Source organism: Thermobia domestica, chromosome 10, assembly GCF_964235325.1.
Source record: "Thermobia domestica chromosome 10, izTheDome1.hap1.1, whole genome shotgun sequence".
Lineage (NCBI taxonomy): Eukaryota > Metazoa > Arthropoda > Insecta > Zygentoma > Lepismatidae > Thermobia > Thermobia domestica.
In genome coordinates, this window is record NC_137463.1 from 270,690,164 (window position 1) to 270,705,422 (window position 15,259).

General features: G+C 35.2%; 1 protein-coding gene across 4 annotated transcripts in view; it reads right to left on the reverse strand.

Annotated features, from left to right (window-relative positions):
- The window catches only part of LOC145663236 (uncharacterized), a 355,902-nt gene that overhangs the window by 45,048 nt on the left and 295,595 nt on the right, over window positions 1-15,259 (reverse strand). The window contains exon 1 of one of the 4 annotated variants that reach the window (XM_081729613.1): window positions 4,821-5,567. The exons of the other annotated variants lie outside the window; for them this stretch is intronic. The gene's annotated coding sequence lies outside the window, so the exon portion shown is untranslated. Of the gene's footprint in view, window positions 1-4,820; window positions 5,568-15,259 lie in introns of those variants that run through there. 4 annotated transcript variants of the gene reach the window in all.

Here is a 15,259-nt window from a genome sequence, read left to right on the forward strand (position 1 = left end):
CAACTATGCGTCAATTAATAGTAATGTATACTTACGAAGTGTAATATCAATTTATTTGTTTTAACCAATCAGTATGCCTCTGGGATTACTAATCAGCTGAGGATACTTGAATTTTGGTGTGGTAAGTTATAGTAGTCACCTGTACCCACCTTCATGACGCGTCGATTAATGAAAAGAAAATGTAATGAGACATCCTATTATAAATAAGTATCAAGTAAGTGGTGTTCATGCCAGTTGTTAGCAACCATTGTTGCATTCACTTTGCATTAATCTTTTCGTTGAATACGAAAACATTTTAAGTCTTAACTCGAAGACATGAAAGCAAAGGTTCCTCCAATACTATGGGTTACTCATATTATGTAATGCCCGGAGTAGGCAATTTTCGTATTAGTCCCTTCTATATTATTTTTAAATTTTAACCCAATATCCTATCTTTTCACTTTGCTTCGGGGATGGAAATAAATGATATTTCAATGTGGGTAGGTATCTTCGAAATTTAGGGGAGCAGACACTTTGAAAAGTGTAATGGTGTGACAAACCATCCACTGCTCAGTCCATTCTTGGTCGAGTTTTAACCAGAATGTAATAAATGTAAAATATCATGGTAAATTAGTATTGTTGTAGATTTAGGTAAAAATATTCCATACCGTAACCAATATTATGAAAAATATTAATGTGTGTTTATATTTGAATTTAATTGGTGTGCTATATATTTGGTTTATAGTAGTAATGATAATTGAAATACTACTACTACTAATAATAATAACAATAAATGAAAACAGATATACAGTTATTGTGTTAGCTTCAAGAATATTAGAAGTTGTTTTCAATGAAAGTAAATATTGAAAATGAATGTTTTTTTGATAGTAATAAGAAAATTAATTCATGTTATATATAGAAGTACAAGGCACTACATTAGTAAACATTTTAGGTTACAATAATTATTAAATATATTTGTAAAGATAATATTTTGTGTTCAATGGTAAACAATACCAGTAATTAGTCGTTCAATCATTAAACATGTTATTTTAAAGAAAAATAACCATAACTTTGTTTATATTTTGATATGTTTGAAATTGTGGCACTTAAATATTTTGAAATAACAAATAATAAGATAATGAAAGACATTGATAGACTTTATTGAAATTATGGCCCAACCGTAGTCCGAAATTCGTTTCGCATGGCCCACGTATTCGTTACCGTATTTCCGAAAGGACTTTGAAAATTTTTCGTTATATCGTCACGAGAAGAGTTAAGTGATGTTAACCCTTTGAAGACCAATGGATGAAATTTGGTGACAATGGTGAAGTAATCAGTGTTGCAGGGTTCTATTTGTTTTTCCTCTTCGATCAAAAACAAATGTCCTGTCGAGCGCCTTTGTAACCATACAGTTCAGCTCAGTCAATTTTTAAGAAGAAATTTTTAACTTTTTAAATGAACCTCGCTTAATAGTGCTTCCAAGAATTTTTCTCTCAGCCAACAAACGAATGTGCATATATGTATGTACGTCTCGACTCCAACGGAAATCACAGAGTTCCTCTCTCCTTCCCATATTAGGAGCTAAAATTCAGCACAATGGACAATAGTCGTCTCAAAACATTCCTGTCTATGGGCTGTCATGGCTATTTTTAGCTCTTGACATCACCAAACTGCGTAGCAAACCGATTCTTTTGCCTAGCAACACGACGAGACGGAAAGAAAAGGTGCAGTAGTCTGACTTACACTTACGGGGAAGCAACCACGTTGAGTATGGTGCGCATAACTGAAATGAAGAAATAACTTAAACAACATTGAATTTCGTCAAGTGTGAAACGTAATAAATTCAAAATGTAATAACATCGAACTAGTGCTATTGTTATGAAGATTTGAAATGTTTTAAAACGTTTGTTTAGAAGTGTAAATCAAAGTTCTTCCGACAAGGAGCTGGAGATCGGCATGCAACTCAATTCGCCTCAAGGAAGATGACAGGAGAGCAACCCGCAACTTACAGGACATCACCCCTGAATATCCAATACAGTTCCCCTTCTAGTGCCGAAGTAAGTGAACAGTGCCTGTGAAAGTGAAATAATTAGCAATGTGACGAAACCTAACAATAATTCGTGTCAACCGCGACATCCGCGTCTTACGTATTAAATGGGCTTAAAATATTGGTTATATAAAGTGAAGTGCTACCGCTTATGTAATTTTTTTTCATGAAGTTGAAGTGTTAATTAAAAGAAAAATCCAAAAGTTGAGTATCCTTTCAAAACAATAATCATAATCTAAATTTACATGTATTAATTTTAAGAAATAATGTAATTTATTCTTCTTTTACAGCACGAGTGATTAGCGCCCATGCAACTTAATAATACGTGCATTAATAAATTGCATCAGCGCTAAATGTACAATTAGAATCTATTTTATGTTGGTTCTGTAAAACGTTCTGGTTCGAACTCCTAAGTTGTGTGTCCAGTGGCTATATGGTAGGCTGAAATGAATGATGCAATTGTCATTACATATTTGAGGAGATATCTTAGTAGAAAAGGATCGAATCCCGGACCATGGTAGATGTCCGACCCCACCTAGGGATCTGTAGGATCTATGTACTGCAATTAAAGTCTTTACTCTGGCAACGCACACATGAGGATCGAACCCAGTACTATAATAATAAAAGGCGTACCGAACAAGATACGGACCCACGCAGGTAACACTTTAACAAAATTTATGAGCGGGCCGGAAAAAGACAACGGTAACTACTGCTTCAGGTGAAATATAGTTAGTGGGTGAAATTGTTTGAAAACACACTAGGGGTGTAAAAAGTACTGAAAGCAGTACTTTAAAATATTTGAAATTTTACTAATACTTATACCAAAATAATGATATAAATAAAAGCCGAAAATACAGGACTATACAGAAATATAAAAATACTCACCAATATACGATTTAAAAAAAATACCCCATGTCAAAGAAAAACCTAACCTATTATTTTCTTCTAGTTACATACGAGATACCATAGGCCTATATCTTCTTTCTTCCATATCATTATAATTTTCTTATACATTATTACATTTTATCGAGACACGATTTTTGCTTATTTCTCTTTTCTTTAAATACATTACCAATACTCAACGTAGATCACTGTTACATGAACACATAAAACGTAAAAACTAAAATATTGTCTACTATATTACTAGGTTATATTTTTAAAATAAAACATGACAGCAATGATATACAAATTTTAGCGTATATGAAAAATCGAGATAATCGAAATAGTAGTTATTCTGTCACTTTGCATAACTATGCGTTACGTTGAGAAACTATGAACATAATTTGTTGAAGAACAGTACGGAATGACCTCAAAATATTTGGCTAGACTGAATATGGTGAGCTTAGGTTAGGGCGAAGTGGCACTAGTAATGGTAGCTAGTGGAACGGAAAATAAAAAAATGAGGATATTTCAGGTTTTCCCCTCTGGCATATACTTAGTGAATTCCTGTGACGGAATTTATTTCCCTTTCTTTACTTTATTTTCTAAATTATAAGAACCATATAACTAATTACTTTGATTTATTATCATTTACTTCTAGGTTATAAATTATTTGGAGGTTAAAAAATTTAAATTCGTTGACTGTACTTTATCTACCTAATTAATAATATGATTTAAGTTCCATTTCCATTTTCACCAGAAAGAAGCAAAGTACTAACTTACAGATGATGAAAAGGAATCAGTTTGTAATGTAGAAATTCTGTAGAAATAGAAATGAAGTATCATAAATACACCCTGAACCAAGGTTAGTAATAGACATCGGTCTCTCTGCTGTTTGAAAAAAAATGTGAGTGCAGCCGATGGTGTCTGCTTGGTGATTTTTCGATCGGAGAATATCTACTTCAGTCTTAGGAAAAACTGCATCATAAACAATCTCTCTGCAGTTCACTTGGCGAGATTAGTGTCATATTTATTTTATTGCATATTAAACTTTAGAAACTGTGATCCTTATGGCAGTGGCGTAACAGGAACAGGCAATGCAGTGGACAATGAAGGAAGAAGATAACGGTTGTTGCCGCTGCAGGTGAAATAGATCTAGTGGTTGGAATTGTTTATGATCGCTCTAGGGATGTAAAAAGTACTGAAAGCAGTACTTTAAAACATCCGAAATTTTGCTACTACTTATACCAAAATAAGAATATACCTAAATGTTAAAAATACAGAACTATACAGAAATATCGAAAAATGAAATGAAACCTTTAAGTTTTACGTATCACGTTTTGCCGGATAAACTAAAGGAGACGGTGATGATGAGAGATGAGTGAATGCTGGAATGAAGAAAGTTGGAGGAGACGAGAACCCCGAGAAACCCCACGAGGACGGTGTTTGTCCAACACAAAGTCCACACGACGCGAGCTAGGATCGTACCAGGGACCCCAAGCAACGGAGGTGAACGCTCTACCACTGAGCCACTTCGCCCCTCAGAAATATCGAAATACTCACTAATATACGACTTCTTAATTTTTACTTCTTGTCAAAGGAAAACCTATTACTTTCTTCTACTTACACACGAGATATCACAGACCTATATTTTCTTTCTTCCATATCATTATAATTTTGTTATACATTATTACATTTTATCGAGGTACGATTCTTGCTTTTTTTCTCTTTTCTTTCAAATAAATTTACCAATACTCAACGCACGATCACTGTTGCATGAGCATAGGAAACGCCAAAACTAAAATATCTTTTACTATATTACTAGCTTATAATTTAAAAAAAAAAAAAAATAAAACAAGACAGCAATGCTATACAAATTTTCCACTTAAAAATGGATCATATTTTCAAGACGTACCGTAATATTTTATGGAGAGATTTGCTTGTCTTATACAGTCTTTCATCTTTGCTCATATGCATGTAGCGCTAGGAATTTCTACTAAATTTATTTTCTTGTAGTTGTCGCCTGTTTAATTTGCTAGTGTTGTCTTTTTCGGGTACTTTCAGTTCCGCAGTATTTAATTCTTTACATTTCTTCTAGTAACTTATTGTATTTTTTGATTTATTCGTTCTATATGCGTGTAGCCTCCAATCTATTAGCAATGTTATATGAAACATAGACACATTGGTTAATGTTGAATCCTAACAGGAGTTCCTACCAGAAATGAACAGGACTTTCGAGCAGATGGCGCACAGGATAGCCTTAGAATATCTACAGAGATCTTGTAAGAAATGTAATGGGACATATACCCTCCTAATCTTTTTACAGTCCAGCGCTATCTAAATTATATTAACGAAAGAACAAACGTGTTATGAGCGTGCGTAAATGGTATATTTTACTGAACTGAAACATTTCATAAATAGATACCCGCCCGCATAGTATTTTTGTTTTGCGAAGTAATGATGGTTTACGATATTTAAAACACCAAAATCAATCCCAATCAAATCTTAACACGGAACTACCCAATGGACATGTATGTTAAGAACTAATTTGATAACTTTTAAAAACCTAAGTAAAACAAAAAGGAACAGAACTATGTTAGCTTTCTTTTTAACTAAATTTTTCAAATAAATTTACTTTAATAAACTGAACCCTGTTCACATTAATATCTTTTTTACAACGTAAATGTTTCTTTCTTTTTATGACGAATAAAAAAAAACAATTTCCTCGGAGCTGGTGTAGTTTTGGCGCACATTTTGGAAGATTTACAGGGAAAATGGAACATTTTGCATAGAAAGACACGAGAAGACATATTTTTAAGAAACAAATTCCTGCAAGCAACAAAATTTAATACAAAATAATACAGTTGTATTCTAGGTTTACAAGTGTTCGGGTAGTACCGTAATGATTACAACAGCTATATGACGCATTAAATAAGTAAATGCATATGAAAAACGGCTCTATTAGATGCTACTTTACACCAGCGGTGTATTTCTATATAGTGTACAGACGGTGTATTTTATGTTTGCAAGTGTAGCGTTACTAGTGTGAAACAATTATAAGTGCTATTGAATCATGTATCAACCCACTTCTCTTCACTGGCTTCGTTTACGCTTATAACCACCTAATCCTGACATGCCTGCTCTCTTTTCACACAGTCCCGCACACGCCCTGCTACGACTCGGGTAGAGAGCATTTGTGCTTTTTAGTGGCTGCCTAGCAGAGGTTGGTGATTTTTTACGCTCTAGTTGTTATATTATACATCCAGAAGCTGTATTTATACGCAAAACGTAAAAGAATTGTAACTTTTCAACAATTTCTTCTGCTGCTCAGATAGAACTTTATCTAGGCGAAGCTACATATTTTCCTGTTGACAACCGCAAATACTTCAGGGGACAACGAAAAGAAAACTAGTGAAACAATTATATTTTTTCACCAATTATTTCGAGTAGTGGCCTAAACTAAATCTGTACGATTTTCTCTACCTTATAGGCAAACAATCGTATATTATTATCTCCTTTTACAAATATTGGTTTGACTCAGACATGACTGCTAGTACTTTATATTATAGTTGCTTGATAATCTTCTTTTCATTTTCCTTTTTCTACGGCAGTGAATGTTTCCTCCCAGAGCTACAGAATTCCCCCGGATTAGGGATTCCGCTAGACCCCCCAATGAGGGGTTGTCACCACCCTAAACTTTGAGTAACACGCCCCTAAACTTCTGTCTTGATTCGAGACTGAATAGGCAATTTTTCCCAATTATTTCATGTCTTGTGCGAAGAAGTCCTATTTGAATTTAGAACTCTCAAACGATTGAAAGAATAACTTTCTTCAAGGATTTCTAATGAAATTTTCCTGTGAAGAATATAAATGCATTACATTTCCTAATTTGTCAGCTTTGGCAACAAAACGTGTGCTTCTTCCAATCGGTACCGCTTCAGTGGAGAGATTAATAGAACAACAATGAACAGAATTTTAACTTCAGAACGGTGTCGGCTCACTTCGGATCACGTTAATAATTTGATGAAGGTGTCCTTGGATCTTGTTTACCTGATGATTTAAGTAAAAGTAAAAGTGTTAAGACTGATTTTGAAAATTTTATAAGTTGTGCACAGACCCGTATCCAAGGCGGTCTAAGGGACAGGAAAGGCGGAAATTTTGGCACCATTTATAATTGAAGTACAGAATATGTGAGAAAATACTCTGAATGTAATAGATAATTAAATTCACATGTTATTAACTAGAACTGCTCCAGCGCGACGAATCAAACCAGTGACGAATGTACAGTCAGCGACAAAATTTCTTTCTCTTCTGTAAAATTTATTTTGCTTATAACTTTGGAATTGATGGACTGATTTGAGTAGTTTTCTGAAATTTATCGAAAACTATATCTGCTTTAAGTTGCTGAATATTGCACTCATATCTGTCCGTCCATTCGAGAGATATTCGCGGAAGAAATTTTAACATAGGAAAAGAACTTTTGTTACTGACAGTACAGACACCAGTAAAGATACTATTGGTAGATTCATTATATATTCAAAGCCAGTTAAAATTCCCCTCTAATGGGTTTGCAATTTACTTTCAAGTGCAAACAGTAAAAGATAATTGGAATCATGGAAATTGAAGTACGGAGAAAGAAAATTAGAAAATACTCTGGATATAATAGACGTTAATGTACCAATTTATTATGCAGAGGAGATTACACCGACATTCTTTCCATCGAAACTTCCGGCTCTCCTCTCACGCATATCCCAAAACCTCATTAAAAGTTTAAGATTGAAATTGAAACAAATCCCTGAACGTGATTGGCTTGTCACACGGCGGTGCTGAAATCCGATTGACCGGTCAACGGATGTTGTCGAAAAGTCAAAGTATAAATTCAGTATATGAGTTTTACTTCATTATTTTCAGTAGTGTCATTAACTGAAAGCATGGAGGTGATAAGTTCAACGCGAGGAGGCGAGAAATTGTGTTTAGAAGGTTATATGTATACAAAACATAAGATGTCGAAAGAATGTATTCGATGGAGACGTTATAAGAGAGTTAGTCTTCAGTGTCCAGTAATTTTAAACATGGATTTAAATAAGTGCAATACAGTTTTGATTCACGAACACAACCATACCGGTGACAAAGATGCAGTGAAGGTTGCTGTTAGCCGAGAAGAAATGAAGAGGTGCCTTCTGAATGATGGAAGTCCATCACAGGTTTTCGCTGCGGTTGTGACACAGTTACTTGAAAATGCCCGTGCAAGTTTGCCAAATGCAGAAGCATGTAAAAGAACAATGAGGAATCAGAGAAGGAAGAAATTTCCTCCGGAACCAGCGGATCTTCTAAATTTGGTTATTGAAGGTACGTTTAGTAAAGTTTCTCTTTATTTCACTGCAGTAACATTTGTTTCTGAACTTTTTCTTTAGGTAAAGTATAATACATTCTGCAAATAGTGAGGTTCTCTTATTCAATGCTAGTAGTTTTGGTTTTGTAGGCCTATGTTGCAAAAAAGCTAGTTGCCGGCTAATTCTATTTTAGGCGTACTGTGTTTCGTACGTAACAGAGTCAAAGTAATTAACTGAAGGTTAAACATTTGAAAGTTAGTGCCTAAACGTGGTCATTTTTCAATCAGTTGTGTGGAGCCTATCAACGTTTTATGACCACATTGTTCTAGCTTAGTTTCATACATAACTATATTAGATCTCCTGGTGGTGTACCAACAATTCTAATTTCCTTTGTTTGCTCTTTCAGGGGAATGGACACTCACTAAAGGATCGGAGCCAAAAACATTTTTATTCTATGACAATGGAGCGGAAGCTGAATCTAGACTTATCATTTTTGGGACAGAAAATTGTCTAAGAGAATTATCCAGCAGTGAAACATGGCTTATGGACGGTAAGTTTTATATGGCTCCTAAACGCTTCACCCAACTGTATGTAATCCGAGTGCCGATAGGACAAACGTCCATCACAACAGTATATGCTCTGATGGAACGACATACTCAAGCTTCGTACGAGGAATTGTTTCGAGCCGTAATTCAACGATGCAACGAACTGTCTCTTTTCCCTGATCCTGAACATGTGCGAGTCCTGGAATAACAAGTTCAAACATCTGGTTGGAGTCTCTCATCCGTCAATCGGGAAATTAATCCAATGCATCCAGCAGGATGAAGCCATGGTCTCGACACTGCTTTTGCAGATTGCTGTAGGGGAGCGTCCAGCCAAGAAGATGAAGCAGATCTATGAGCATTTGCAGAAAAGACTTCAAAATTTGTGCCTGGCCTACAATGCTGGAACAAAGAGCATGCAAGAATTTTTGCATGTTGTTTCATTTAATATTGTGCACAACAAAAGTCAAAGATGAAAAGAAAAGGTGCAATGTTTTACAATTGGGATTATTGTGAACCATATATCATTGCAAATCATGTTATTGAAATTCATTTATTGGTTTGTTAATTTTTCTTGCGTAAGTGTGTATTTAAGTTTTCTTAGTTAAGAGTTCAATAATTTCCATTTTGACTTGCTTTGAATACCTACCTTTTACTGGTGTTTGTACATTCGTCGCTGGTTTCATTATTCGTGCTGATACAGCTCTAGTCATTAACATGTGAACGTAAATATCTATTATACCCAGAGTATTTTTTTTTCTCTGTACTTCAATTTCCATGGTTCGAATCAGCTGTTACTATTTACACTTGAAAGTAAAATACAAACCCAGTGCAGTGAACATAGTGCAGTCTTCTGCAACTCAAACAAGATACAATTTTCCATAAATTACAGAAAACTTCTCAAATCAGTCCATCAATTCCAAAGTTATAGGCAAATAAATTTTACAGAAGAGAAAGAAATTTTGTCGCTGACTGTACATTCGCCACTGGTTTGATTCGTTGCGCTGGAACAGTCCTAGTTAATAACATGTGAATTTAATTATCTATTACATTCAGAGTATTTTGTCACATTTTCTGTACTTCAATTATGAATGGTGCCAAAATTACCGTGTCAAAACTACTGGTGCCAAAATTACCGCGCCCCGATTCTGGGCCCCCTTAATTTTTGCTGCCCCTTTACATTTTTCACGTTTGGCTTGCAAATGAACTATATAATATGGTTGGTTCGGGCTACCCCTAACTTCTTCCAGCCCCCCCCCCCTACATTTTTGAGCTGGCTTTGTGCATACGAGAAATGGTTGAGAAGTCCTATACGAGTAATATCCGTATAGTTGCGCCATGAGCGAATCAAAATAAATAAATTTGCGTTTTAAAGAACATTAAAGAACATGGAACAGTGATTTTCAATCTTTGTAAAACTGCGCCGCAGTTCACAAGCACGCTTGTAAATATATTTCCAATACTTTTTTCTTTTTTCATTAGGATCGCAAAGAGCATGTAACTTGCCTATTAAACGAACACGCATTAGGCATGTATAGGTTATAAAGTGGTTACGAAGTGTAAAAATGTGAGGAAGCCTAATGACGGTTCAGAGGAGAGTTTGTCAAAATACGCATACGGTACTCATCACGACTATTAATACATTCGTGAATATATGAGTCACATTGGTAAAAATTTACAAAATTACAAAGTACAAAATTACATTGGCTATAAGTTTAAACGAATTGAGTTACCTACAATATTGCGATACAGGTACACTCATGTCCAAACTTATTGTCGCACTCCTATAAATATGCTGATGTAGAAATATAATTTGATAACGAATTTGCCCGGTATTTCTTCTAATGTTAGTATGTGTATAATTGGTAAGGACATGTATGTGGCAAATTTCATGTCAAAAGAGCAGTAAATAAGAACAATAAAAGGAAAAAAAATTCTTGTCCATTTAGCAACATTTTGTTTTACTCATTCTAATTTTTGTATTTATAATTCTTTTCCTACGAAATTTACAACAAATATACATTCTCGATTATACGTAAAGTATCAGTGTTAAAAGTACCCTGCAAAATCATTATCAAATTATATACTTCCAAGAAGACAGTTATAGATATGCGACAATCATTTTGGACATGAGTGTACAATATCTGCAATTACCAATAAATGTTCTAGTATATCATGTTGTTGTTTTAGAACTTCAGATATCAGATCGAGTTCATCTAACCTAACCTAACCACTGACGGATCTCAGTCGCGAAAAAGTTTCCATTTTAGGCAGAGAAAACAGAAATTTAAGAGCGAGAAGAGAAATGATAAATTTACAACATCCGACGTTTATTTGTCCATGCATTAATCAAGAAAACTACGACGGATTTCAGTTCAGTGAATTAATTCGTTAATACTATAACTTACCTTGATTGTAATGGGTATTCAGACAAAATAAAAATAAATAAATAACAAGGACTTCAGGAATGATCCAAATATGGATCAAAAGATTGCGACATTGGTCACTAATTAGATTTTGAATCAGATGCCACAAAGTTTTTGAACGGCCCCTAAATCGAGTTTTCTTCTTCTTATTTTTTTTTTTACGTAATAACATAATCAAACTGAGTTAAGTGATAGCTTGGGTTTGGCTGCACTTTATGTAGTTCTCCAGACATAGGACGTAGAAGAAAATTTTTGATTGAATGAAATCTATTTGATTTTTAGGTCAGGGGCCATAACACGTTTGAACGGCTTCTAAATAGAGTTTTTTTTATTTTTTTGCGGAATAAGCACATCATATTGAGTTAAGTGATAGCGTGGATTTGGCTACACAATATGTAGTACTCCAGATATGGGTCGTATAAGAAAATATTTGATTGCGTGAAATATATTGGACTTTATGGATCAAGAAGCACAAAATTTTTGAACGGCCCCTAAATCGTTTTTTTTTTTTTTTTTTTTTTTTTTTTTTTAACGGAGTAGGTACATCATTCTGAGTTAAGCCATAGTTTGGGATTGGTTACGCTATACGTAGTTCTCCAGACATAAGGCCTACAAAAATCTTTTGGCTGAAATATATTGGATCTTTTGATACAAAGAACGAAACGAAGGTCAATACATTTTCCACTTTGTTGAAATTAGGATTGCAGTGGAAACGTGTCATTTTTGTTATTGCAGAATTTTAGGATAATACGAGAAAGGTAAAAATAATGGTATAAGTTTTCTAAAAGTCAAGCACCCACACCCCCTTTAAATTTTTGAACACCCCCTGATTTTTAAATCCTGGCGGAACCCTGCGCCCGGAGGTTTTTCCGATCGGACTAAAGTACGGTTACACGTGCTTTCGCAGTATTTCTTTCAATCTTAGGCGGAAAACTTCTCAACTATCACTCCTACAATTAATTTTCCAATGACATATTACCACTGAGTATTAAAGACGTATGCGAACGGAGTGGCCGAACATACTGAGACTGTGCTCACATAAAGACATGTTTTCAATCAATATTTGTTTTTCTTCCTAATTGTACGAAGTTAGCAATCTTAAATTATACCCTGGATTTTATAGATCGTAATTTAGTTATTAGCTGAAGCACAAATCGTCTTTACTATTCTGTTGTTGTTCTTGTCCGATAGCGACTGTATCTCGTCTTAGCACAAAAATGGCGAAAAATACATCTGATAATGTCATTTTTATAAATTTTGAAAAGTAATTTAGTCAACGTGCCGGCCGGTAATCTTTTTGCTGCATAGGCATTTCTACGTATCAATGGAAATCAAATTTTACATACTGTATGAAAGAACTACCAGCAGCAAATTGTTCCCTTTGGATTTACAAAAATTATTTGCGAGTCATATATTGTAGGAATGAAGGGACCCTAGGAGGAAGAAAAATGACATGAAATGAAATCTTTGAGTTTTACGTCCCACGGTTATGCCGGTTAGGCTAAAGGAGACGGTGATGATGAGTAATGAATGAAATAGTGGAATGAAGTGGGAGGAAACGGGAGAACCCCGAGAAAACCCACGCACACGGTGTTTGTCCACCACAAAGTTCACTTGGCGGGAGCAGGGTTTGAACCCGAGACCCCTAGCACCAGGGGTGAACGCTCTACCACTGAGCCACCGCGGCCCCTCCCTAGGAGGAATCTTTCCCAAGATGTGCAAAATTACTAGGCTGATCTAAGGACTCACACCAGAACACGAGATTCTCAGTGTCTGAATTACAAGGCATTCGTGTTGTTTGGTGTCATCTTAGCAGAAATTGGTTTCTTTTCCATTCTAGGTATTTTCTGTTCTACCGAGTATTCACACTTAAATCATGAAAAAAAAAATATACATGTTTTAAACAATTATTCGTGCAGTTTTACTATACAGATCTATAGTATAAGCAGTTGTAGCAGTAGGAGTACTGGTAGGAACGGGATAGAAGTCCCGCAGGGGTTGGTTGATTTCTATTTTCGACATAAAATGAGCAAATTTAAGACTTGGCCAAATGTTTCTTTAGATTTTAGAATCTCTGGATTCATATAGTAAAATTGCACCAAATTATTTCTGGTGGATCCCGTGAATTTCATCTATGCTAAGCAAGATTTTGTGATGAGAGCGAAAACTTCTGGAGGATAATGAGGACCGTTAGGAGTACGAAATTTTTACGTGAAATACTAACTGGGAGTAAACTTTAATATACTCGATCCACCTGCGCATCGACAAGTAGAACCGCTTCGGTATAGTAGTGTAACATAGAGATAAGTAGCATACGGTTAGAAACGGGTTAGCTTAAGCTTAGGGAAGTTTTAACCCATTTTCTTAGTTTTTTTTTTGTTTCTGAGTGAGTATACAAGCTGGTGCGGGCATTGCAAAGTTAACCGCTAACTTGATTTATAAACATGTATAAATTTACGTTGTCACATTGTAAATTTAAAATTTTATACACTAACGTTGGTATATTTTCTTCTACAAACACACGAACGGTTAAACAAAATAAGGGCTCATTGATACATCATAGAGGTGACAGATGCAAAATTGGACATTACTGCTGTATCGCCGGATCAACTTCAAAATCGTAAAAAAAAGGACAAATTTTTACTGCATTCAGTTACATTTGGTTGGATTATATTAAGTTACGTTACGTTATTAGGCGTACAGTTTTAATATGCGGATAAACAGTATTAATAGTAGTAGTGATGCTCAAATTCCCGGGAATATATTTTTCGGGAATATTCCTTGGGATCTTCCCGGGAAGATTTCCAAAAATGGGAATATTCCGGGAATTAATGTACAAACAAATAGAAAATTGCATTCTATTGCTACATTATGATTTCAAAATAAAATTTGTTTTTTTTTTCAGAGTATATTTATCACTGTTATCTCCAGAAGATTCTTTAAAACGTATATGCTAAACGGTAACCTGAACTAACGTAATATTAGTAGAAATAAGCGAAATTCTATCATCTTTTTGGAAAATTATACGGAACTCCTACACTAATATAACAAACTAAACTAACCTAACGTAACTAAAGTAGCCTAAACTAACTTAAACTAACCAACCCTGGGCTTGTGTATAGCCCGCTCCCCCCAGTTCTTTGTCACCGGAACTGGAAGAGTCAGTACTACTACTACTTATATCGAGAACAGAACCAAACCAACCCCTGCGGGGCTTCTAACCCGTTCCTACTACTATTGCTACTAACTACCACCACCACTACTACTATTGCTACTAACTACTACTACTACTGCTACTATTACTACCACCGCGGCTTGTGTATAGCCCGCTCCCCCACTTCTTTGTCACTGGAACTGGAAGAGTCACTACTACTACTTATATCGAGAACAAAATCCAACTAACCCCTGCGGGGCTTCTAACCCGTTCCTACTACTACTACTACTATTGCTACTAACTACTACTACTACTACTACTACTATTGCTACTACCGCTACTACTACTACTACTAGTACTTATACTAAAACTTCCGGTCCATGTTCCGTTAAGGGGGTCCAAAACTACACTGGACCCCCTTAAGCTACCCTAACCTAACCTGACCTAAGCTAACCTAACCTAACCTAGCCTAACCTGAGCTAACCTAACCTAATATAACGTTATATTATGTAATGAAACGAAAATCAATAGAAAGAAGTGGTGTCAAAGACACTGGACCCCCTTAACGGAACATTGACCAAACTTCCTTACCACAACATTTACATCTTAAATGTTTATAACATGCGATTCCGATTCATTATGAACCAGTATGAATCGTTAGAATCAATATGATTCGTTAAAAATCACTGGGGGGAGCGGGCTATACTCAATCCCAACCCTACCCTAAACTAACCGAATATGAAGAGAAAATACCAAAATTGTAACATTTTTTAGAGAAAAGAGCTGGACCTCTTCTGCTAAACATAGGCCGTATATTTACTTACAAATATGTCTTATGCGAGTAAATATATTTTAAACATTTCGTATAGAAAGTCCACAAACTTTTACACCGCTAAACA